Below are 24,470 nucleotides of genomic sequence, written 5' to 3'. Positions count from 1 at the left end.
AAATGGTAAATAGTTCTACTTTGACACTTGAGGTCAACAGTTGTCAGCCGACGTTCAATCGGGCCGGTCGTCTTTCGTTCGGTTCGATTATCGCTGTGGTATCGCTATTAACAATGGCCACCGCACGGAAAAACACATTGGTCATCGATTTTAGTGTGCTTCCCGTACGACCAAGTGCGGGGAACATCGCAAAATTCCTCAACGAAAAACTGGAAATTGATTTATCTTTCGTCAAAAATGTCCAGTTACACTCCACTCGAAATTGTGCTCTCCTGGAGATGCGCAACTTAGAGACAGCCGAACGCATAGCCGCTTCTCATCACCTTAAGCACTTCATGATGGCAGCGGACAAAAAGTTCAATGTTCCAGTGTTCATAGAAGACAGCGCAACAAATGTCCGTGTCCATGATCTCCCGCCAGATGTTCCGAATGAAGTAGTTGCAGATTATATGATACGATATGGCAAAGTGAAATCTGTTGCAAGGGAACTGTGGAAGAAACATTTTCCCGGTATACCAAATGGCGTCCGTGTGGTGCGGATAGAACTTGATAAACATATACCATCGTATATCAAAATTTGCGATGACGTAGCTACAGTCTCTTACCGTACTCAAATTCGTACGTGCCGCCAGTGCGACAGAAGAGCACACCCAAAACAAAAGTGCAGTGAAGCTGCAGCAAAAGAACAAGAAGCCCTAGCACCAAAATCGGCTTTACAACGCGATGTCCAACAAGCGCAACAAAAGCAACCTCCAAACGATGTCCTCCTATTCAATACGGCCGACAACCACACTCGAATGACCAACACCGCAACCGAAGTGAGTAGCCGCGAATCGAACACGAATGCTGTGAAACGGAGTGTTCGTCGACTTTGCTCACCCGAGATCAACCCAGCGCCCCAGAAAAAGGCAGATCGGAAAGCAGACACTGTCGGAGCAACTGCATCGACCGATGCGACCGTCGCGATTGATGATACTATGATGACCGGACCTGTTGTTAACATCGTTATAGACGTGGATAGCGATTTGGATTCAGGCCCTGATCCAGCTCCGGATGACGTAGATGGGTGGATAGTTAAATGCAATAAGCGAAAAATGCGAACTGATAAATTCATAAGGAAGTATTGTAATTAGTTTTTTATTGCCTGACACGAATGCACTGTCGTAGTGTAAAGTGTCATAAATAAATGATAATAATAATAATAATAACTTGAGGTCAACCTTGTGTGACGGACCTCGACATTTTTCGCACTGGGAATTCAAAAATGTTCCTATCTGACATACACGGTGAAAAAAAATCACTCAAAGTATGCGTTATAAGCTAGGGACGAGACAAAAGACTAAAAAAATAAAAATATTATATATTTTCAACTACGGTTAATAAAAACGTCAAAAAATAAGTAAATACGTACTCTTGTACCATATATTGTGGTTTAAAACAAGAATCCAGATAGGACTTTAGGAGCCTATTGACCATTTTACCTTTTGATTGCTTAAAAAAAATATTTCCGCTTAATGGCTGGCAGTCAAAAAAGCCCAAAATCGCATACTTTGCCCTATAAATTGAGGTATAGCTCAAAATTGTGACGTGCTGGAGCAAATCTGAGCCCGGATTCGGATTCAGCGGCCCAAAATCTGTCAGAGTTACATAAATTTGCTCTTGAGAAGGCCAAAAGTTAATTTTTGTTACGCTGTGTTATCGGATCTCAGTAGCAGATTCCAGTAATCCTTATCATAAATTTTGCGGGCAGGACCCATTTGGATTATTTTGGATATCCTCAGTCATCTGGAGAATCACCGAGAACCAGCCCTTTGGATCACGTGCTCCCTTCTCGCTTAGGTAGAGCCCAGGAGAAAACTAACGCGCGGATTAAACAACTATAAAATGTGTTTTATTTAACGAATACGGTTTTAGGGGATTCTGGGGTAATACGCACCACTTAAGGAAGATGCGTCCAAATGCATATAAAAAGGCAATAATTTATTGGTTTAATGCATGCATTCATTGCATATACTTTCATTCTAAGAGAAACCAAACAAAATTTCAGCCTTAATACAGTTCAGCTCTTGAAAATAACGTTTTTTGTAAAGACTAACATTACGGCTTTTTTAGAATGTGTTTGACAGTTTTGCTATTATTTGAAAACCATTCAACATATTTCAATGAAATTTTCACACAGTGATCTACGCATACTACTTCGAAACGCCTGAACATTTTATGGTTCTATCTTCAAAGACAAAAAAGTTGTGACTATTTGTAGGAGATCCAATAATTTACAATATGCGCTTTTAACAGTCTTTGCATGAAGAATCTTCAAAAAAAAATTTTTTTGTTCTAGACCCCCGATGGATGTTTTCCTCCGACCCAGCAAATTAAAGGGAATGGCCCAAAGTATGATTGGGCAAAATTTCAGACTTACTTATTTTTTATTATAAAGTTGTTCTACACAACACACCGTGCAAGTAACACACTTGTCACAGAGTTGTCACGGCTACGCAGGTTTTTGTTGCGCAGAAGTTGCTGTAAAGAATCGCCGCTGAATCCGCTAATTCAAGCAAGTAAGTATTTATTTGTTAGAAGTAATTTATAGTGTCTTCAACGCAACAAACACCTACGCCGCCGTGACTCTTCTGCGGATCCTCTCGGACCGCACGAACGACAAGCACCACGAGGGTGGGATCAAGTTGCACTTCTTCCAAGTCACGGAGCAGTTGACGGGGCCACAGAGCTTCCTGTCACGCCTCGTTGAGGGCCAGGTACTCTACCTCCATGGAAGATAAAGTGACGCTTGACTGGTGGCGGTTTGTACAGGATATTGTCCCGCATCCGAATTGGAAGACTATTCCGGACGTGGCACGTCTGCTGCCGACGTCTCCCAGAGTTTCCTGTCACGCCTCGTTGAGGGCCAGGTACTCTACCTCCATGGAAGATAAAGTGACGCTTGACTGGTGGCGGTTTGTCCAGGATATTGTCCCGCATCCGAATTGGAAGACTATTCCGGACGTGGCACGTCTGCTGCCGACGCCCAGTCAGCGTCGGAGTAGCCGATGAGAGCTCGCTGGCTCCTCCTAGCTGCAGTTGATGGAAGTTGGTCGCTTTCAAGTAGCGGAGTGCCCGCTTGGCAGCTGCACTGTTAAGTACATGGGCCCGCCTACTAGGCTACGATACGACGTTGGGTCCCTTAACACTTCTCCGGTATCAGCCACTTTTAAGTAGCCGGTGTCCATCGGCGACTTGGCCGTCTTGCACTCCTCCACCCCGAACATGGTAATCAGCTTCTCGATGTAATTACGAAGACTCACATTGTTGACACCGCCGGTGTGTTGTACCTCTACGCCGAGGAAATGACGTAACTCTCCGAGTCACGCCAACTCGAAATCTGCTCGCAGCCCTTCACAGATCTTCGCTAATTCGCCTTCGTTTGCAGAAGCGACGAGAAGGTCGTCCATATATACCATCAGGATTACCTTCGCTTTCCCGCCATCTTTCACATACCGCGGCAGCTCGGAACCTTGCTCGGAACCCATTCTTCGTCAACACTTCCAAACGTTTGTTCAAGCACCGAGCTGACCAGCGCTGGAGTTGACATACATGGTTTTCCTTACCTGCGGCCTCGAAACCGGGAGGTTGCCGCATCAGGACGCTTTTCTGGAGGTGTCCACAGAGATACGCTGTATTTAAGTTCAAGTGGCGAACGGACATGTTGTGGTTTGAAGCAACCGTTCGAAATGCCAGAAATGTTGCCTGACACGTGAACACGTGACACGTCGTGAACGTCGACTCCGATTCGCTGGATATACCATATACCTCTGGGCAACAACCTTGCCTTGCAGTTCACGATTTGGTTGTTCTCGTTTCGATAACTTTCTGAACCATCGGGCGCAGAACCAGCCTCCATTCCTTTGATGAGCGTCAATCTCTTCATTCATCACCTTCCGTCAAACCGAATCTTGCCTGGCCTCGCGATGATTGGCTGGACCTTCCACTGCACACGCAGCGAATCCAACGGTAAACTCCAGATCGTATTCCTGCAAGTACAGTGGTCGTGTTCCTTGAGTGGTCCTCCTCGAGCGACGAGTTCCGGAACTGAGTTCTTCTTCTTCATCACCACTAGCTTCATCACTTCCTTCAGGATTCACAGTATCTCGTGCCTCATCGTTAGGCAACTGTACCGCCAGAACCAACAATATCACACCTATTCGTATCAAAACTCAGCTTGAAACCTTTTTGGGAGAGCTTACTCGGAAATGAGGTTCGCTGAAAGAGCAGGAACGAAATTTACATCGTTGACATCGATCTTCTGCGTGTTGCATTCGCTATCGACGCCGTACGCCACATTGCATTGGATCCTTCACCCTGGATCGGCGTCCGCTTCCCATTCCCACCAGCGCACTGCTTCAAGGATTGAAAGAACGATTTTCCGTTGGTCATGTGGGTGCTTGCTCCAATGTCGATGACCCAGCTGCTGTATGTGGCGTCCACGACCGTAAACGCAACTCCTCTCATATCGTTCTGTGCAGCCTTTGTCTTTACATTCCTGTCCGATTCCGCCTTCGTCGAATTCCCGTTCTTCTTCTGCAGGTCCGCCAGCAACTTCTGACAATTTCGCTTCAGGTATCCAGCTTTCTAACAGTAGTGACAGGTCGTGGCGTGCACTCTGCGGATCGCATCGCCTTTCCACCTTCACTGTCATGCTCTTCCGTACGAGGTGACGGTTGAACTCGTCGACCAGATTAGCCTTGACAGCATCGAGGGAGATGTCCTCATCCGAGCGGCAGTTCAGCACCGTCAAAAAATCGTGAAAATTCTTTTACCTAATTAATGCACAGCCCCTAGGACCCCTAAAGTCGAGTAACGAAGCTGCAAGAGTGCAAGACTAGTGGTGGTCCAGAAGAAACAAAAGTGGCACTTAGAAGACTTCGGTGAGTCGGTAGGGTAGGTTAGGTAGTTCTACCGAAGGTGGCTCAAGTCTGTCATTCTTTTTATGCTCATCACTGTTCCGTGGTTTTCATATGTTCACTGATTTCGATTCTGGTTAGGCTAATCTAATTTTTGCCAAAGGCTATCCAAAGTTGCTATGCGTGGAAAGCGGACGGCTTAGGGGAGGAAGGGGTAACCCCGTCACCTTAAGCATTGGGATTATACAAAATTAATGTAAGAGGTAATTTGATATTTTAACTACACAGAATATTTGATTCATTAGTATTTTATAAGATTTGTGCATTAAAATTTTCAAAATATGTTTATTCTACCGAATAATGTACATAACACAAACATATTAAATATTGATGTTGTTAATGCAGTGCGGGTAAGACCGTCACCCCTATGGGGTAAGTCCGTCATATTTTTTTTTTCAAGATACTTTTGAAGATTTTAATTTGAAAATGTTTCCAACATATTTTTGATGAGTTGTGATGTTTTACCAATTATTCTAATCAGTCGTTATTTATATGATCATTAATTTTAAGGTATATGCACATGCTGTCAAATAAAGAAAAATCTACTTAAGCGATCATGCCGTTGTTCTCCATGTACATCAGTATAACTGGAAAGAACAGCCAATGATTTAACCTTTCGCACCGTTGTAAAAAATACATACTACAAAAAAACATCGCTCATTCTCTTCTTCTTTTTCTTCTTGGCATTACCTTGCAATTGGAAAAAGCCTGTTGTTATGCTTGTTCTATGAGCACTCCCACAGTTATTAACTGAGAGCTGCCTCTACCAATGGCCATTTTGAATGTGTATATCGTGTGGAAGGCACGAAGATATCCTCTAGTATATGCCCAAGAAAGTGAAGGAAGTTTCCTTTACGAAAAGATCCTGGACAGACTGGAAATCGAACCCTCACACACACGGTCATACCTCGATATAACGTAACTTTTAGCTTGATATAACGATCGGCTCCGTAAAGCGTTGAACGTAATTGCGCCTCGGTTAACTGAACTAGATAAAAATAATAATGATTCTATTTTGCCAGCTCCCAGGTGTTTTCTTGAAGAATCACTGGAGGAATACCCGAAGAAATCTCAAAAAGAGTTCATGAAAGAATCCTGGCCGATGAGTGACGGGCTTACCCGAAAAGCCAACTTTTCTCAAACTGCACCGTAATTTCTGAAAAATTGTTGAAACTGACCTTTCGATGAATCTTGGCACTAAAGAATAGTACAGATGAGAATACATTAGGGTGGCTCCAGCTTGTATGGCAAAACCACATGTCAAAAAGTTCGATGGGCCCCCTTCTCATTTCGTTCTATATAACGCCACGATGCTCTGGTCAAATTTCCAACTAAATCCGTTAACATTAGGGCGGTGCTAAACTCGTTTGAAGTTTGTATGGGCGTATATATGGGAAAACATCGTTTTTTGCAGTTTTCTTCGGAGGGGTTCAAATTTTCCTTCAAACACGTAATCGATCCCATAGAAATATAACCTGGGATATGCCGAAAAACTTTGTCGAAGACCGCAACGTGATCAGACACTTGCGAAAAAAGCTATAGCCTAGACAGTACGGGCTCATTCAATGAGATTTTATTGCTATTGTTATTCCTTTACATGTTAAATGTTAAGCACCACCAGATGATCTGCATGTAATATCTTTTCTTACAAGCTTCGGATGACTTTGCGGTCTTCGATTAGGTTTTTCAGCACATGTGAGACTATATTTCTATATAATCGGCTATATGTTTTATGTAGAAATAATGCCCCTTATGAGACAAATGCTAAAACGATGTTTTTCCATATAAGCTCCCATACAAACTTCAAACGAGTTTAGCACCGCCCTAATGTTAACGGATTTTGCTGAAAATTTGACCAGAGCATCGTGGCGTCATATAGAACGAAATGAGAAGGGGGCCCATCGAACTTTTTGACATGTGGTATTTTGAGCCACGCTAGAATACATGCTTGATTAAAATAAATTTCTGTACTTGTTTTGTAATTTAGAGGCTAAATTCTACCGGCGAAAAATTACTTCCACCGTTGGTGCAACAACGTATGCGTTTGTTTTGTTTATTTTCTTCGCGTTTGACAGGACAATGTTGGTACCATGTGTCTCAAAAAAGTAAAAATGGTAAAAACAAATAAGATGTGTGGCCAAAAAGCTACTAAATAACTATTTTCTGGTAGAATAATTGGGGTGACGGGCTTACCCACCCTGACGGTGTTACCCGCTTTTCCCCTATGGGCGAAATATGAGACTCAAGTGTAGCGTGTCTGTTTACCAACCATGAAAGTCACCAAAGAATACTAAATTTCAATATACTTATGTTGATTAGATGATAATAGTAAATCTAACAATTCATACATATATTGCCCTTCGTTCATCCCTTGCGGGTGCCAAGATCACGTTCGTACCTACAAGGTATATTTGCGTCTTTGCATTCCCATACGACGACGACAACGACGACAGGCGGAAGAAATGTAGTTTCCGTTGGATACCAGCAAGTGTATTCCATTCCGTCATGCTGGTGCAATCTAATAATAAATTCCCAGCATCAATATCAGCCTCATGAATAGAACGGCCAGCATCTAGGTACCTATTTGTACCTACATGTGTATATGGTACACACTAGTAACAGCCATTCGATTGAAAGGCACAGTTCTATTGTAAAGTTGAGAGGGTGAGTAAACAATATTTCCTTATGAAGTTGGATGGATCCTTCTGGGAAATGGATTCTACCCGTTCTGCGTAGAAAGGATGGAAACCAACATCGATAAGCTGAAGATGGCGATTATGCACGGTTGGTTGATATGGTTCCAAAAATAGTAGGTACCGTCGACAAGTGTACACATGTCACGCTCATGCCATTTTTCTATGTTGACCCTCTCTTGGCTATGTGTTATAGCCATGTATGGACAGACGGCTGAGCTATGGAAAAATGAATTGAATTTGTTTATTTGGTTGGATCAAAGGCCCTCAGTAATCGTTTTGTAAATCATTTGAGTTGGGAAGGCAGCAATACGCACGAAATTCAATAGCAAAATCTTCAAACCTTCTCTATAGCTAAACATCTACTCAGATAAAACTCATACAACAGTTTCTCATTCTCGCCCAACCTCAGAATCCTCATAATCTCACTAGATTTCTCGTTCTTCGCATTCTTCAATTATCCGAATCTCTCTGTCGAACTCAATTTTTGTTCATTATTCTTGCAACATGCCTTTCCCTCCGTATTCTTCAGGATTGGGGAATCTTCTGGATGATGGGTTCGTAGAAGAGCGTAACAAGTTCGTGCATTGTAGGGTAACCTGAGGCAACTCGCACCCCTGGGGATAACTGACGGTGTGCCTTTGAAATAGATTTCTCGACCACCTCACATGAGAATATAATAACATTACTGTCATAGGTTTGGCCTGTCATACTTTCAAGAAATAGTTTTTACTACACACCGCTTAGAGGCCGTCCATATAAGCACAGCCTGGGAATTGGTTTACTTCCGTCGTCAGCTGCACTGACGTAATCGATTCCTTTATTATCTTGGTCCCCGTGCCTACTATCTTCGCACCGTTCAGATCCCGGGTAGAGGTGAATAACAAACCAATAACTAAAGAGTAGCATATTTTGTCATCATATCAAAATTTGCAATTCTTTAGCACTTTATGAATAGCTGAGGATGACACATAAATTACAAAATATGCTATCATTGTAAAACTTGTAATTGACGAGTTATTATTAAATAGTATAATGACATAATAATAACAAATGTTACTATCATACTATCCTGCCACAATATCAAAACAATAACATAATTTACCATCATATCAAAACATGTTATTATTTTGACATTCTTTTTGCCATTATTTTGATATTAAAATGGCATAACCAGTTTATAGTTGTTATGCCATAGAAATTTAGTTATTATTTTTGTTATTTTAACTCTTATTTCAAACAAACTAATAGCAAATCTTGCCATTCAAACATTCTATTTTAATGGTAAAATTTACCCTTCATTTGCCATTTCGCTCTACCCGGGATGCTTATCAATAACCGTCAAGAGGCTCAAGAGTATACCCGATAGGACATTTATCATGTCGAAGGTGACCTTCTTATGGTTCCTGTTGACCTAGCTATCTACCCTCGTGATGTAGGTTTACCTACCTTCCGCGGAACTATTCTACGCACGCTGCCATTTGGTCATAGCTGCGGTTTGTTAAAAATAATTATGTTATTCGTCGTTATCGTCATGATATTATGACTTGTAGTCATAAAGACGGAAATATTACACAGCAGATCTCCAACGAGTTTTCTTGGGTTTGGCTTGCACTCGACGTTCTTGGGCTCAGTCACGGCCCGCGGCTCAAGGTTCATCGATTATTGGGTTCTAGCTGACTAGACTCTCTTTCAAAGACTTCAGCTGGTGCTGCAGGTGGTGTGTGGACTGATAATATGGCGTGACGCCCAGGTACCACTCGCCGAACCGTAGGTCCTTTGGTCCGATCCAGGCTCAGCACGTGAACATGTTGTTGAAGTGGGTTGGTTAGCACAGGCTGATCGCTCACGGCGCACAGAGGTCCAATTACAAGCAATACAAACTGATTTATTAGACTCTAAGTTTTACAGACTACTATGCTTATATGCTACAGTTGCTTGTATCCTGCTTATATGCTACAGTTGGTTGTATCCTGATTATTCCAGAAACTGAACGTCGATCATTCCCGAGCAGGAGAGAATAACAATCGCATAACAAAATGCGTTATTTTGGCGAAATAACTGAGTAATGAAATCAGTTATTTTAATGTTATCAACATAACATATTATGTTATAAACTTGTGTGTCATAAGCGGCAAAATAACAAATATCATAACATAAACATGTTCCTGGAAGACCAATTTAATAACATGTTTAGTTCGTTTCAATAACAACTTAATAACCATGCATTTGGAAAATATTTCAATAACAAATTTTGATATTTACAAGTTATTGATAACAAACCAAAAGCAAAATTTTCCACCCTTAAGATACAGTTATACTAAATGCGAATTATAAAATATGAATCTATTTTCGAGGAACTACTAATCCGACAAGTATTACATCATTCTGTGATTTTCTACAGAATGGATACGACTATATATAACTGGGTACAAAAAATGATAAAAACGTGACATAATTGTCGAAGTGTTCATAAAATGATAAGCTGACAAGAATAATAATTAGAATAATTAAATAATATGTACGGAATTCTGTAAAGAACGTAAATCTCCAATGTAGTAGTTTCAATTCAAAAACTTGTTATTGTTGTAATATTGTCTATCAAATATTTGTATTCTCAATATCACAATAATAACTTAAATTGTTTCATAACAAAACATGTTATTTAAATGTTGTTTGATGGGTGCATATCAATAGCTGGATAATAACAAAATAAGATTATCCAACAAAACAAGTTATGGGAAAGTAATTTCTTGATAAGTTAATAATAACAAAACAAGATATAAAAACAGGCTATGTTATTTTGTGGTTATTATTTTGCTATTCTCCTCTGCTCGGGTTGGATCCGCAGCCCAACTTGCATTTGAAAATCCAACTATTTGTTTCGGTGCAGTTTTCCGTTGGTATACCAATCCATGGTCCAGAGTCCCCTGAAGGTATCGAAATATCCGCTTGACGTGTGTCCAGTGTTCTTCCGAAGGGCTACTCTGAAATTGGCTGAAGAAGCTTACCGAGGAACTAAGGTCTGGTCGAGAGGTCACCATTAGGTAAGTAAGACATCCGGTCACCTCACGATAAGGCTTTTGAAGTGTTGTCGCTTTCTCGTTCTTCTTGAGCTGCAGATTCGGTTCCATGAGTGTGGCAACGGATTTACATTCCTCCATTCCAAAACGCTTCAGTAGTTGCTTCGCGTGTTGCTTTTGACTGTGCGTCATCCGGCCTTTCAAAACGTCACGCTCAATTTTCAATCCAAGGAATGTTCTTGCTTCTGCCATGTCTTGCATTTTGAATTCGGATTTCAACAGCTTTTTGATGACGGAAATTACATCGAGGCTTCGGCAAATCACAAGAATGTCTGCCACGAACCAGCTTCTTTAGGCCGCCGTTGTGGCTGAACCTGCGATGCCACAGCTCATAGGAACTTGACGATGAACTCACCAATGCTTCATTTACATTTCCACGCTTCACAAGGGCATTCAGCACGTATAGCTTCCCGGATACACTTCCTGTTGCAACAACTTCGTCGCCGCGCATGATCTCCACCACGTCATTCTCAAATGTGATCCGCATTCCACGCTTTCCAACTTTTCGAATCGAGAATGTATTGTAGCCCCGGGACGTACAGGACTTCATTCACCGTGCTCCTGATCTGACGTTGTCCTACTTGGAATAGTTGCTGTAGACCACCTTACCGGGCGCCACTACAATCGGGACAATTTCTTTACATCTCGAAGACAATCCGCAGAACACACCATGTGCTCGGAAGCACCTGAATCCAGGATCCACTGGAACTCACGCTGCTGCTTCGCTTGACATCCAATCATGAAAGCTATCTCGGAATCTGCAACACTTGCTCTTTCCTTCAGCTTCGCGTGTCCCGATTTTGAACGGTCTTCCTGTCTTCCATCTTGCCCTTTCGGTCTTGCTGGAGTTCATCTTCTTATGTTCTACCTTTCCGCAGGCAAAACATTTCAGCTTCGATCCTTTAGCACGTCCTCCGTAAAAATCAGCTTCGTCGATAGGTGTCTAACCGTCGGCATCGAAATTCTTCCGCTTGATGCTCTCACTTAGCAACCTGGCCTTCACAAAACCCAATGAACACTGTTCCGGTGGGAGTGTCTCCAATACTGTGACCAGCTGTTGAAAAAACGTCGGCATGGTCTGCAAAAGATTGAATACCACCAACCTGTCGTGCATGGTGATAGCCGCCATGGCCAGCTCCCTGATAATCCGGTCGAACTCCAACAGATGATCCTCCATTGGTTCAGCCTTATTGTATTTCATCACGAGAGTTGAGAAGATAGAACTGGCCGGAAATCCCTTTCTTGGCGAAATGGTTCTGCAGCGCTTCCCAGATTGCCTTCGGAGTAGATTTTCCCTTCACGTATTCCAGCTGCGAATCGGCGATCTTCTCCACAAGTAGCGATTTGCATTTCGCTTCCCTGAGTTTCCGCTCCGCCAGTCCCCTTTCCATCTCAGCAGCCACCAGCGCCGTGTCACCGTCAGCAGGCTTTAACTCCTCGATGATGTCCGCTTTAGTCCGGATACATTCTATCAGCTGCCGCTCTTCCAAGAGGGTTTCCATCCGGTAGCGAAACAGAAACTACGGATGTTTGCTAGGGGGTGCACTACAAACAAATATTCATTAGTTCATCCATTCATCATTCATCGCCCTTTATCTCACAGGAATGGATCAATATTCTAGGGGGTGCCTGGCACCCCCGGTAATTTCGCCTATGTATACGCTGCTGGCGGATTGTTGTCTTTGGTTTTGGTTGATGAGCTGAAACCAATGACTGCTGAAGCTGATTGTTGAGTGGGATTTCAGGGTATCTTTTGGGAGTTGAAACATGATTGTCCGCTACGCCTCTTAGGTTGCTTGAGATGGCAGCAAGGTGTGAGACTAAAGGGGTCGAATGACGGGTCGTTGATTTCCCCGATACCACCCAGCCGAAGACGGAATTGATGAACACTGGTTCGTTATTGCCAAGGGCGATTCCTCCAGGAAATCATAAGAGTTCAAAGAAGATTTCGGCTCCTCTGATAACGTCCACTGGGTTCGTGTCAGCGAATGTTGGATCAGCAATCTGAATGCCGGGTGGCGTGTCCCAGGCCGAAGTGTCAACGGTCGTTGCTGGTAGGTCGATGGTGATGCTTGGTAGAACAAGGAACTCGACTTTGGTGGAGTACTCCGCCAACTTGAAAACGAATCCGTGTGACGAGCTTCTGCTTCGCATGGGTGGATGCTTGGTCGACACCGGTGATGGGAAGGTGAATTTTCTTTCGATGGGTCTTGATGCGTTGGGAGTTCTTGCGATTGATCTGGCGTAATAGTATAGCAAAGGTTACACGCTCCTCGGGGTCTCCAGTTAGCCTAGTAGTTAAAGCTATGAATCCGCCAACCCGGAGACCGCGGGTTCGATTCCCGTTCTAGTCGGGAAAATTCTCTCGACTCCCTGGGCATAGTGTATCATTGTACTTGCCACACATTGTACAAATTCATGCAATGGCAGGCAAAGAATGCCCTTCAATTAATAGCTGTGGAAGTGCTCTAAGAACACTAAGTTGAAAGGAGGCAGGCCAAGTCCCAGTGGGGACGTAGAGCCATAAAGAAGAAGAAGAACGCTCCTCGGTGTCAGGTCTTAACATCAACGCCAACAAGACTAAATCGCTCACTCTTTGGCGAGCGTTCGTGCGAGACAGTCGCAATTTTTAGTTCGTCCGGTTTGTCTTCGATACTTTCCAGTTCGGTGGCTATTTTCAAAGTGCTAGTGTTTTCGAGTGATCAAGTAATTAAGTGACTATCCCTAGTGGGACGCGTGCGGTTGGCTAGGCCACAATTTTTGCCGCAAAAGTTCGTTCGATTTGAGTAAAGTTCACGTTTTCATTACATCACGTGGTGCATTGACCGACTATCGAGCACAGAAGTGCAGCACCCCCCGCACACCGCGCCGCTCGCGCGGCCGTGATCGGCTTCTTCCAGTGAGTACCCAACCTCATCGTCGTCGACAGCAGCAGCCCACCGAAAGAAGAGCAGAGAGCGTTCAACCGCACACCAACGACGGGCGCTCAGCAGCAGCTCGCTTCCTCCCAGAGCGGGCGATCCGATCGCTTGGACCTGTCTGTCGTCGTCGAGCCTGTGGCTAAATAGAGTGCACAAAGTACATAAAGTTACCCCTCGTTGTTCCCCCCTCTCCACTGACTCTTTGATTAGATTTAATTTGGTACATAAGCACTTTTTTTCTCACTTTTCCTGTAGCGTTAATTTTGCCCCTTGTTTTTTTTTATTATTTCCCGTCCCCGTGATAGTGTTAGTTTTTGAGTGCCCCGTGGTGGTAGTTAGCTACCACAATGGGCGATGATGACGATGGCGGGGGTACGTCGTACCGCATCAACGAAGCTTCGTTATTGGCATCGGATTGCTCGAGCCAACAAGGCGATGTAATTGCTAATCCCTTTGTCTCCCTTCACCCTGGCGCTTCTGCAATGGACACCAACAGTAAATCTGTTTCGACGTCCCCCCGCCTCAAGGCCTACCCTCCCGACTTTGGCGGACCATATGTTGTTTTCTTCCGACCCAAAGGCAAACGCTTGAACACCGTTCAAATCAGCAAGGATCTGACTAAGCGGTATTCTTCCGTTATCTCCATTGACATGGTCGGTACAGCTAAGCTTCGGGTGACAGTAGGCGACCGAAAGCACGCTAATGAGATTGTGGCCTGTGAGTTGTTTACTCTTGAGTATTTCGTTTACCTTCCGAGCGCGTCGATAGAGATTTCGGGGAAGGTCGCCGACGCATCTTTGACATGCGAAACGATCATGCAAGGCTGTGGTCGTTTCCATAACCCTTCTCTTCCTCCTGTCCAGATACTGGATTTCCGGCAACTGCATTCGGTCTCCCAGGAGGGAGAGAAGAAGGTTTACACACCATCTGATGAATTTTGTGTGACCTTCTCCGGATCTGCATTACCAGATCTGCTGGCGATTGGCAAACTTCGGCTACCTGTGAGGCTGTATGTACCGAAGGTAATGAATTGCATCAATTGCAAGCAGCTGGGTCACACCGCCCAGTACTGCAGCAATAAACCTCGCTGTGCAACATGCGGGGAGAGACATGTGGACGGTGCGTGTAAAACGCCGCCCAAGTGTGTTTATTGTGGCAGCGACCGTCCACATGATCTGATTGATTGCCCAAGGTACATACAGCAGAAAAAACATCAAAAACGATCGTTGCAGCAGCGATCACGGCGAAGCTACGCCGAAATGCTGAAAAAAGCTGCCCCGACCGTTGAATCCCGTAACATCTACTCGTCTTTATCTCTCGATGATCAGGGCTCTGACTCTGAGGTCGGGGACGGGGTTCCCTTTGTTTTCAAGGGTGAAACGAGGAAACGGATGAGGCTCCAGAGACCCACCAAAAAACCTCGGAATCTGCCTAGCAGCGACCCCCAACCCACCATGACAAATTTCAAGAGTGGTAAGAAAGTCACAAAACGTTCCCCTCCGGGTTTCAAAATACAGGACGAACGAGACTTTCCATCACTCCCGGGAACATCTAAAATCCCAGATGTCCCACGTTTTTCGAATTCTCAACCGGAAAGACAGCATTCGGAGCACCAGGAGCAACCTCAGGGTGCACCATTGTTTACGCTCTCTGGCATCGTAGACATCATCCTCAGCTTCTTCAATGCTTCAGATTCCGTGAAGAACATTGTAAAAGGACCAGTCTTCATGGTGCAACATAAACCAAACGTGTACGAATGTTTTTGTACCCAGATAAACATTGCATTCAATGTTCGATCCACGCGAAGCAACTTGTACATGTACTTGAACACAAGCGCAGTGTACAAGTTTGTGCACCGGGTTTGTACTCATGTACAAACATGGGTACAAATGCTGTGTGTGTTCACGGGGGCGCTGTACCTATGAGTGTACACGGGTAAGAGCGCATTCTTCTGCTGGGCTGGGTCAGCCGCCTGTCAAAGCTGGTGTTTTGTTTGTGCAAAGATCGTTCTGTGCGCTTCGGCAACCGGTGGAACGACCCTTCTCCGGCATGAAGTTGTTACTGAAAAAGCATCGTCGTCATCGCAAATGCTGGACGATTTAACTCTTGAGTGATCGCGCTGTTGTATTTTGTACAACACGTTGAAAAAATCTCGTTTTTTACGTGGTGCTGACGGGGGTGGCCAACCGCGCGAGTTACGGAAGGTTAATGACGATCCGCTGCAACTCAGATTTTCTACCGCACGCCGTAGGTTATCCAGCAAATGAAATTATGTTTTTATTTGAAGCTCATCGACGTGAACAATTTTTGATGCACTCATACGAAAATATACATACCTAATATACATAGTTAAAAAAATAAAGCTTTTAGGTTGAACTGAGAAAAAAAAATGTTTTGTATAATAACATTTTTTTAGTGACAAACCTGCATAAATTAATTAATTTGACGAAGACAGCAACTTTCTACACAAGTTAAGTGCCGTCTAGCAGTAAAGTTTTAATTAAAATGTTCCATCATCTGTATGGGGTGATACACAAATTATGTCACGCAAAAATCGACCATTTTCAACCCCCCCTCCTCCCCTATGTCACACTTTTTGTATGGGACCCTAAAAAAATTTGATGATGAGATACGTATAGTATCTAGCCGTGTACAAAAAATCAAGTCAATTAGTTTGGAATTGACTGAGTTATAGTGCAGAGTGGCCAAAATACCGACCGCTGCCCAAGTGGTTCACTACCCTAAATGTTAAACATTTCACTTCATTCTACTCACTTAATCATCAGATAGGAGCAATTTTATGAACGGTAGTTAAATAACAACCATCTTACTAGAACCGCTGTAACTTCATGTAGACTTAACCACAGAGAACAGACATCCAAGTGCAGTTCCGAAACTGTGTAAGGAATTTAACGGCCATTTGAAATCGGCAACACAAGTGGCAATACCGTGGCGCTGCAATCGGTTAATTTCTCATACTAATTAAATTCACCACTTGAAATGTTTCAATTCACCACTGACAGTGGCAATTTGGTGTTTGGCGGCGTTAGTGTTGTCATCGTATATTGGTTTGCAACCTTACTCAAGTGAAGATTCAAATCCTTACACAACTTTCTGATTAAAATTTGTTCTAGCCTGGATGTCTGTTCTCTGTGACTTAACCATTCAAGCCCAAATGTTTACTTGTTTTACCTAACTAGTTGAGGAACTAGCAGTCAAAATTTCAAAACTTTTGACCCAATTTATAAAAGTTGATGAGCTTTTTCTTGATAATTTTGCAGCTAACGCAACCCAGTGGCAGAATCATGAATCAATCGGCTAATTAACAGAGAGACCATACTTTACCAAACAACTTTGCCGAAGACACCATCGTTATAAGCACAGAGAACAGACATCCAGGCTAGAACAAATTTCAATCAGAAAGTTGTGTAAGGATTTGAATCTTCACTTGAGTAAGGTTGCAAACCAATATACGATGACAACACTAACGCCGCCAAACACCAAATTGCCACTGTCAGTGGTGAATTGAAACATTTCAAGTGGTGAATTTAATTAGTATGAGAAATTAACCGATTGCAGCGCCACGGTATTGCCACTTGTGTTGCCGATTTCAAATGGCCGTTAAATTCCTTACACAGTTTCGGAACTGGACGTGGATGTCTGTTCTCTGTGTTATAAGTCATCAGGATCCTGAGATATATGGAATGTAAAATTTGTCGACTCTAACGGGTGGCCACTAAATAACGGGAATGCTTTTAGCAGCTGATTAAAAACAATAGAAGCGTCCATAGAGTAAACATTTTTTAGACAAAACCATCGTCTATCTATCCACAAAGTCAGCGTATTTTTTTATTTTGTGTCAACTTATTCTGTTCTGCAGAAAACGACATTGAAACAGGAAGCACTACCAAAACGCCTTGGACGGCTCTACTGATTGCTCAAAACAACCGTAAAAAAAGTTAATAGTAAACCATTATAAAACTAGAACCCGCCCGGTTTTGAATGAATTCCACATTTCGGCATCCCAAGAAACAGATCCTGAAGGAAATAGAGGAAAACTAGCAAAACCAATAATCATGATATCATTTCACATAATAAAATCTTCTTTTGTGACATGGGCTGGATAAATCAATAGAATGCCTTGTTAAATAACAAATATTTACATCAAATCACATTTACACATTGAACAACATGTAAATGGTTCGTTATAAAAAAAATAGCACAAAAAAAGTTCAACAATGAACCGCAGTGCACAAATTACATCGACACGTTTTGGTGATACAGAAAAATAACATTTTTTGGAAATTTCTATAAATGTCATTTACGGGAAAAGGCTACAACCAAAGCAAAAAAAAAACAAGTCAGTATTCCCATTTTTTCTTATTACTGTTTGAGTGTGTAGATGCTAAAGGTAGCTGAGAAACCATTTATTTTGACCAACGATTTCACAGACGCAGAAAATGCGTGAAAGTAAACTCTGAAAAGTCGTACAAAGCAGTTGCTCCAACATCACTGCAAAAAAATACTGTACAAATTACTACGTTCAACTTTCTTAAATTTTATATTTTCCATGGACGTACATTGTTAAACCTTAATGATAGTTAAATTCAGATTGCCATTTTTAAAGATCATATATTTTTAAGAGCACATTCAAAGCATTCCCGTTATTTAGTGACCACCCGTTAGCGCCGCCTAGCGGTGGATTTTCGAATCAAATAGTTCATCATCTGTAAGCCCATAACCAGCCAAGCAACTTTGTCGAAGACACCAACTCTTTAAGTAATCAGGATTCACTGCAGACACTGCAGTGTCTCATCTGTTTATCTGTGATTTCTGTAGTATTAAAGATAAACAGACGTGACACTGGAGATAGTTTTATCATGTATATCTCAAGATCATGATTATTTGGAAAGTTGGGGCTTTCAGCAAAGTTGTTTATCTCGTCAAGGACTTACTAATGGAAATTTGTTCAAATGGAAATTCCGCCGTTAGGCGGCGCTAGAGAGCCATCAAATTTTACATTTCATGTATCTCAGTATCCTGATTACTTAGAAAGACGGTGCCGTCGACAAAGTTCCTTGGTAACGTATGGGCTCTGTGAGGGTTAACCGAATGATTTTCGATTTTGCCACTAGGCGCCGCTAGTGACAAATTTGTTGAAGCTTGCAAATTTTATAAATTAGGTATCAAAAAAATCTTCATGAAGGTGTAATTTTTTATGAAGTGTCCCAACAATTTTCAAATTTTGACTGTTGGCTTCTCAAGGGGCTGTTCAGAAACCAAGTTGATCAAATATGGTCATCTCAGAACTCTTCCCCTCACTTCACTTCCACCAAAAAATCTACGTAGTTTATGAACGGCCCCCCAACTAGCTTGATTTGGTACAAATTTGGGCATAATTGATTAAGTCTACATAAAGTTAGAGCGTTCCTAGTAATGTGGCTCTTTTATACAACCGATCATTAAATTTCTCAGGATCAAGTAGGATCAAGTGAACCAAGTGAAAAAAAGGATCAACATTTACTTGCGCTGCCTAGTGGCAGGGGGGTGTCCATAAACCACATGGTAATTTTTCTTTCCTCCCCCCTGCGTGGTCTTATGTTCATACAAAAAAGTTTCTATGTGCCGTGTTTGTTGGCCTAACCTCCACCACAGACCCCCTCCCCCTCCACCTCAAAGATCACGTGATTTTAATTTATGTGTTTGGCAAAGTTGTTTGGCATTCCAAAACGTTTTGGAATGCCAAACAACTTTGCCAAACATATAAATTTTCTATACTATCAGTATCCTGGGATACCCATAAGCAATATAAAGGTTAGGTGCTAACGACAAACTTCCGAGCCTTCAATCTATAAGCCCGTAAGGGACTGTTCATTAACCAGGTTGACCATTTCGAACCCCCCTTCCCTCTCCTTTGTAGACTTTCGTCCATACAAAAACTTTAAAATTTGTATGGAGCGTAGACTATAGTTAGACAACCGCCCCGCCCCTCTCACCACAAAGTCTACGGCCGCTGATCTACCAAAAAATTTCGCCCCTACAACTTCAACTTATTATGAAAATATCAAAAAGTATATGCACGCAAGTGCGTCGAGTTACACACTTAAAATAAAGTACCGTATTCAGCTGTTCTATTTTCGGTAAAAGTTCAGATTACCGAATGTTCAGCACCATATTACCGAAGTTCGTCAAAAAATTACCGAACGTTCGGTAAACTCTACTGAACCATCAGTAATGTTTACCGAACGTTCGGTAAAAACTAGCTGAACTTCGGTAAAACTGTGCTGAACTTCGGTAATCCGAACTTTTACCGAAAATAGAACAGCCGAACAAGTGACTCTAAAATAAGTGTGTACACACAATCAAATGGGAGGATGCACACGATAACGCAACGCTACCGCACCGCAATCGCACCGCGTCAACGCATCGGGTCTAAATCTTCCACCACGCAAAGCCGAGCACGAATCGATCTGTACACAATGTGCACGCCGTGTACAAGCTGAATGTTTAAACATGGGTACACGCACTCGTGTACAGCATAGGTTCGCGGTGCACAAGTTTGATTGAAACATGACGACAAACTCGTGTACAAGTTCGAGCTGAACTTGCACACATATATTTTGTACCCAAGCGCAACACGGTGCGTGTTGACTTGAAGACTGAAAAGGACTTCTTCCTTGTGTGATCCCTCTTTTGAAGCAGTTGGCTTCTAAAATGCCCCTCCTTGCGATAATCGTATCTTTCGATGGCTAATTTAACCACCGAGGTTGAAGATACGATTTCGGTTCTACACTAGAACTGTCGTAGTATTACACCGAAATTAGACGTTTTTAAATTTTTAGTTAACAATTTACAATGCGATGTTTTTGCACTATCCGAAACATGGCTGACACCTGATGTAACCTTACCTTTTCCCGATTATAATATCATTCGCCTTGATCGATCCGACCCGTACGGAGGGGTGCTTCTAGAGATCAAGAAACAGCACCCATTTTACAGAGTCGATTTTTATCCGATGACAGGCATTGAAGCCGTCGCAAGTGAGGTGACTATCCGAGGTAAAACCCTCAGTGTTGCCTCCATATATCTTCCTCCGAGAACTGCGATATCTCGCAGGGATCTCGCTCACATCTGCTCGGTTATGCCCGAGCCTCGGCTGCTCATGGGTGATTTCAACTCCCATGGTACAGGCTGGGGGGAACTGTACGATGACAGCCGTTCAACGTTGATATATGACCTCTGCGACGACTTCAACATGACAATTTTGAATACCGGAGAAGTTACACGAGTGGCACCTCCAGCTCAAGATGGCAGCCCTAGAAACAGCCGATTAGACCTCTCAATCTGTTCGAGCTCACTATCGCTGGAATGTACATGGAAGGTTATCCAGGATCCCCATGGTAGTGATCATCTGCCGATTGTTGTTTCTATTTCCAACGGGTCGCATCAGTCTCCATCGATCGACATCGCCTACGATCTCACCAAGCACATTGACTGGGAGAAGTACGCGGAAGCAATTATCGACGGTGAACAATCGGTAGAAGTTCTTCCACCGCGGGAAGAGTATCGGTTTCTGTCCGAGCTGATCATCAGTAGCGCGCTTCAGGCACAACGTCGACCACCCAACAAACATTTTTGCTGTACAAGAGTGGAACAAAACATTCTTAAGCAAACTTTAGCTTAAGAAACTGCTATTCAGCTAGTTCTGTTTGTTGGGCAGTGCCAGGTCCGTCGGTTCGCAGGAAATCCCCCAATCCGTGGTGGGATAGTGAGTGTACAGAAATCTACCGCGAGAAATCCGCGGCGTTCAAAGAGTTTCGGAAACGCGGTTCGGTCGAAAACTTTCAGTGGTACGCTTTCCTTGAAAGCAAGTTCAAGAACTTGATCAAGGCGAAGAAAAGCGGTTACTGGCGTCGGTTCGTCGAGGGTTTGTCGCGCGAGACTTCGATGAGAACTCTTTGGAACGTCGGAAGAAGAATGCGTAACGCGTCGTCGGCTAACGAGGATCGAGAAAGCTCTCCTCGATGGATCCTCAAGTTCGCAAAAAAAGTTTGTCCAGATTCCGTGCCCGTTGAGCGAATAATTCGTGATGTTTCTGAAGATAGGGACGACATGGATAGGCCTTTTTCAATGGTTGAATTCTCACTTGCTCTTCTTTCATGTAACAATTCCGCTCCAGGAATGGATCGAATCAAGTTCAACTTGCTTAAAAACCTCCCCGACGTCACTAAGAGGCGCTTGTTGAACTTGTTCAATCAGTTCCTGGATAACAACATCGTTCCGGATGATTGGAGACAAGTGAGGGTGATAGCTGTTCAAAAACCCGGGAAACCCGCGTCGGATCATAATTCGTACCGTCCAATAGCGATGTTGTCTTGTCTACGGAAGCTGTTGTAGAAGATAATTCTCTTTCGACTGGACAAATGGGTTTGGTTTCCGCAGAGGCAAAGGTACGAACGACTGTCTTGCGTTGCTTTCTTCAGAAATTCAGCTTGCCTTTGCTCAAAAGCAGCAAATGGGCTCAGCGTTTTTGGATATTAAGGGTGCTTTTGATTCAGTTTGTGTCGATGTTCTTTCCGACAAACTACACGACTGTGGCCTTTCGCCAATTCTTAACAATTTTTTGTATAATATGCTGTTTGAGAAGCAGATGAGTTTCGCTCATGGCGACTTGACAGATTCACGAATTAGCTACATGGGCCTCCCCCAGGGTTCATGTCTAAGCCCCCTTCTTTACAACTTTTATGTTAGAGACATAGATGATTGTCTCATGGAAAACTGCACGTTAAGGTAGCTTGCGGATGAATGTGTTGTCTCTGTAACGGGATCAATAGCAGTCGATCTGCAAGGACCACTACAGGATACTTTGGACAATTTGTCTACTTGGGCTCTCAAGCTGGGTATCGAGTTCTCTCCGGAGAAAACTGAGATGGTTGTCTTTTCTAAAAAACACAAACTGGCATAGTTTCCGCTCCATCTGATAAGTAAGACAATCACTCATAACATGTCTTCTCAATATCTCGGCGTCTGGTTCGACTATAAATGCACCTGGGGGAAGCACATTGTGTATCTGATACAGAAATGCCAAAAACGAATCAACTTTATGTAAACTATTACCGGAACATGGTGGGGAGCACATCCGGAAGATCTGATCAGGCTGTACCAAACAACCATTCTATCGGTTTTAGAATACGGTAGCTTCTGTTTTCAATCCGCGGCGAAAACACACTTGCTGAAGCTTCAACGGGTTCAGTACCGTTGTCTTCGGATCGCGTTAGGTTGCATGAACTCAACTCACACTATGAGTTCAGAGGTACTCGCTGGTGTACAGCCTCTGACAGATCGCTTTGCGGAGTTATCGTTCCGGTTCCTCATCCGATGCGAGGTTGTGAATCCATTGGTCATAGAAAACTTCGAAAAGCTGCTCGAACAGAATCCCCAAACTCGTTTTATGAGTGTGTACTACTGGTACATGACGCTGGAGGTAAGCCCATCTCCGGTTAACACCAATCGTGACAACTTCTCAGACTTCGACAGCTCCTCTGTGGATTTTGATCTCTCTATGAAGGATGAGATCACCGGTATACCGGAATCTTTTCGTTCCATAGGTATTCCACAAATTTTTGCAAGTTAGTTCGGGCATGTTAGCGGGGCCAGACAGTTCTTCACAGATGGTTCCAAAACCGATGATTCGACTGGATTCGGTGTCTACAACGAATTTCATAGCGCCATCTTTATGCTTCAAAAGCCATGTTCGGTATATATTGCTGAGCTAGCGGCTATATACTACACCTTAGAGTACATTCGCACTCTCCCACCTGAGCACTACCTACTTCATTTTTACCGACAGTCTAAGCTCTCTGGAGGCTGTTCGGTCAATGAAACCGATGAAGCACTCAGCGTACTTCCTGAAAGGAATACGCCAAGTCTTGAGTGCTTTGTCCAAACGCTCATACATCATCACCATAGCTTGGGTCCCTTCACATTGCTCAATTCCGGGCAATGAGAAAGCGGACTCTCTGGCTAAGGTGGGCGCTAGCGAAGGCGATATTTATGAGCGTCAAATCGCCTTCGACGATTTTTTTGCATTGGCCCGTCAGGAGACCTTGATCAGCTGGCAACACAAATGGAGAGATGGAGAGATGGGTAGATGGTTGCACTCCATCATTCCACAGGTGTCGAAGAAGCCATGGTTCAAAGGGTTGGATTTGAGCCGCAATTTCATTCGTGTAATGTGTCGGTTGATGTCCAACCACTATTTGTTGAACGCACATACCTTCCGTGTTGGGCTCTCAGAAAGCAATCTCTGTGTCTGTGGCGTGGCTTACCAGGATATCGAACATGTCGTGTGGGGATGCAATGAGTATCGTGAGGTCAGATCTGAGCTGCATGAAATTCTCCGGGTCCGAGGAAAACAACAGAAACCCGTTAGAGAAGTGTTGGCAGGACTTGATTTGGAATAGATGAACCTGATTTACCAGTTTTTGAAACGTGTCGATGTCAGAGTTTGATGTAGTACGTTCCTTGTTTTCGTTGTCCGCCTTTTGGGTTTGTTGTTCGCCCCTGTCTGTCTGTCTGTCGTTGTATACCTACCGATAAAGTCCTTTCTTTTTGGTTCCATTACAGATATGGACAATTGTCCCATCAATGTTTTAGTATAAGTTAGCAAATAATTTAGTTTTAAACCCATAAATCCCTCCTTCCCAATTTTATTTTATTTTTTTTTTCAATCCTTAACCTCGAAACAGCCGCGAGTACTTCGGCTTCCCAAACTAACATAGTTTTAAGGCAGTAATAAATTGTAAAATGTAAAAC

General features: G+C 43.2%; 1 protein-coding gene across 2 annotated transcripts in view; it reads right to left on the bottom strand.

The window, feature by feature from the left end:
• LOC109412181 (serine/arginine repetitive matrix protein 2) overlaps positions 1-24,470 on the bottom strand; it is a 198,044-nt gene that overhangs the window by 115,253 nt on the left and 58,321 nt on the right. The gene's annotated exons all lie outside the window — the stretch shown is intronic.

The sequence above is a fragment of the Aedes albopictus genome, chromosome 1 (genome assembly GCF_035046485.1).
Source record: "Aedes albopictus strain Foshan chromosome 1, AalbF5, whole genome shotgun sequence".
NCBI lineage: Eukaryota > Metazoa > Arthropoda > Insecta > Diptera > Culicidae > Aedes > Aedes albopictus.
The sequence above is the reverse complement of the archived record's forward strand: the minus strand, read 5'-3'. Positions and strand labels throughout refer to the sequence as shown.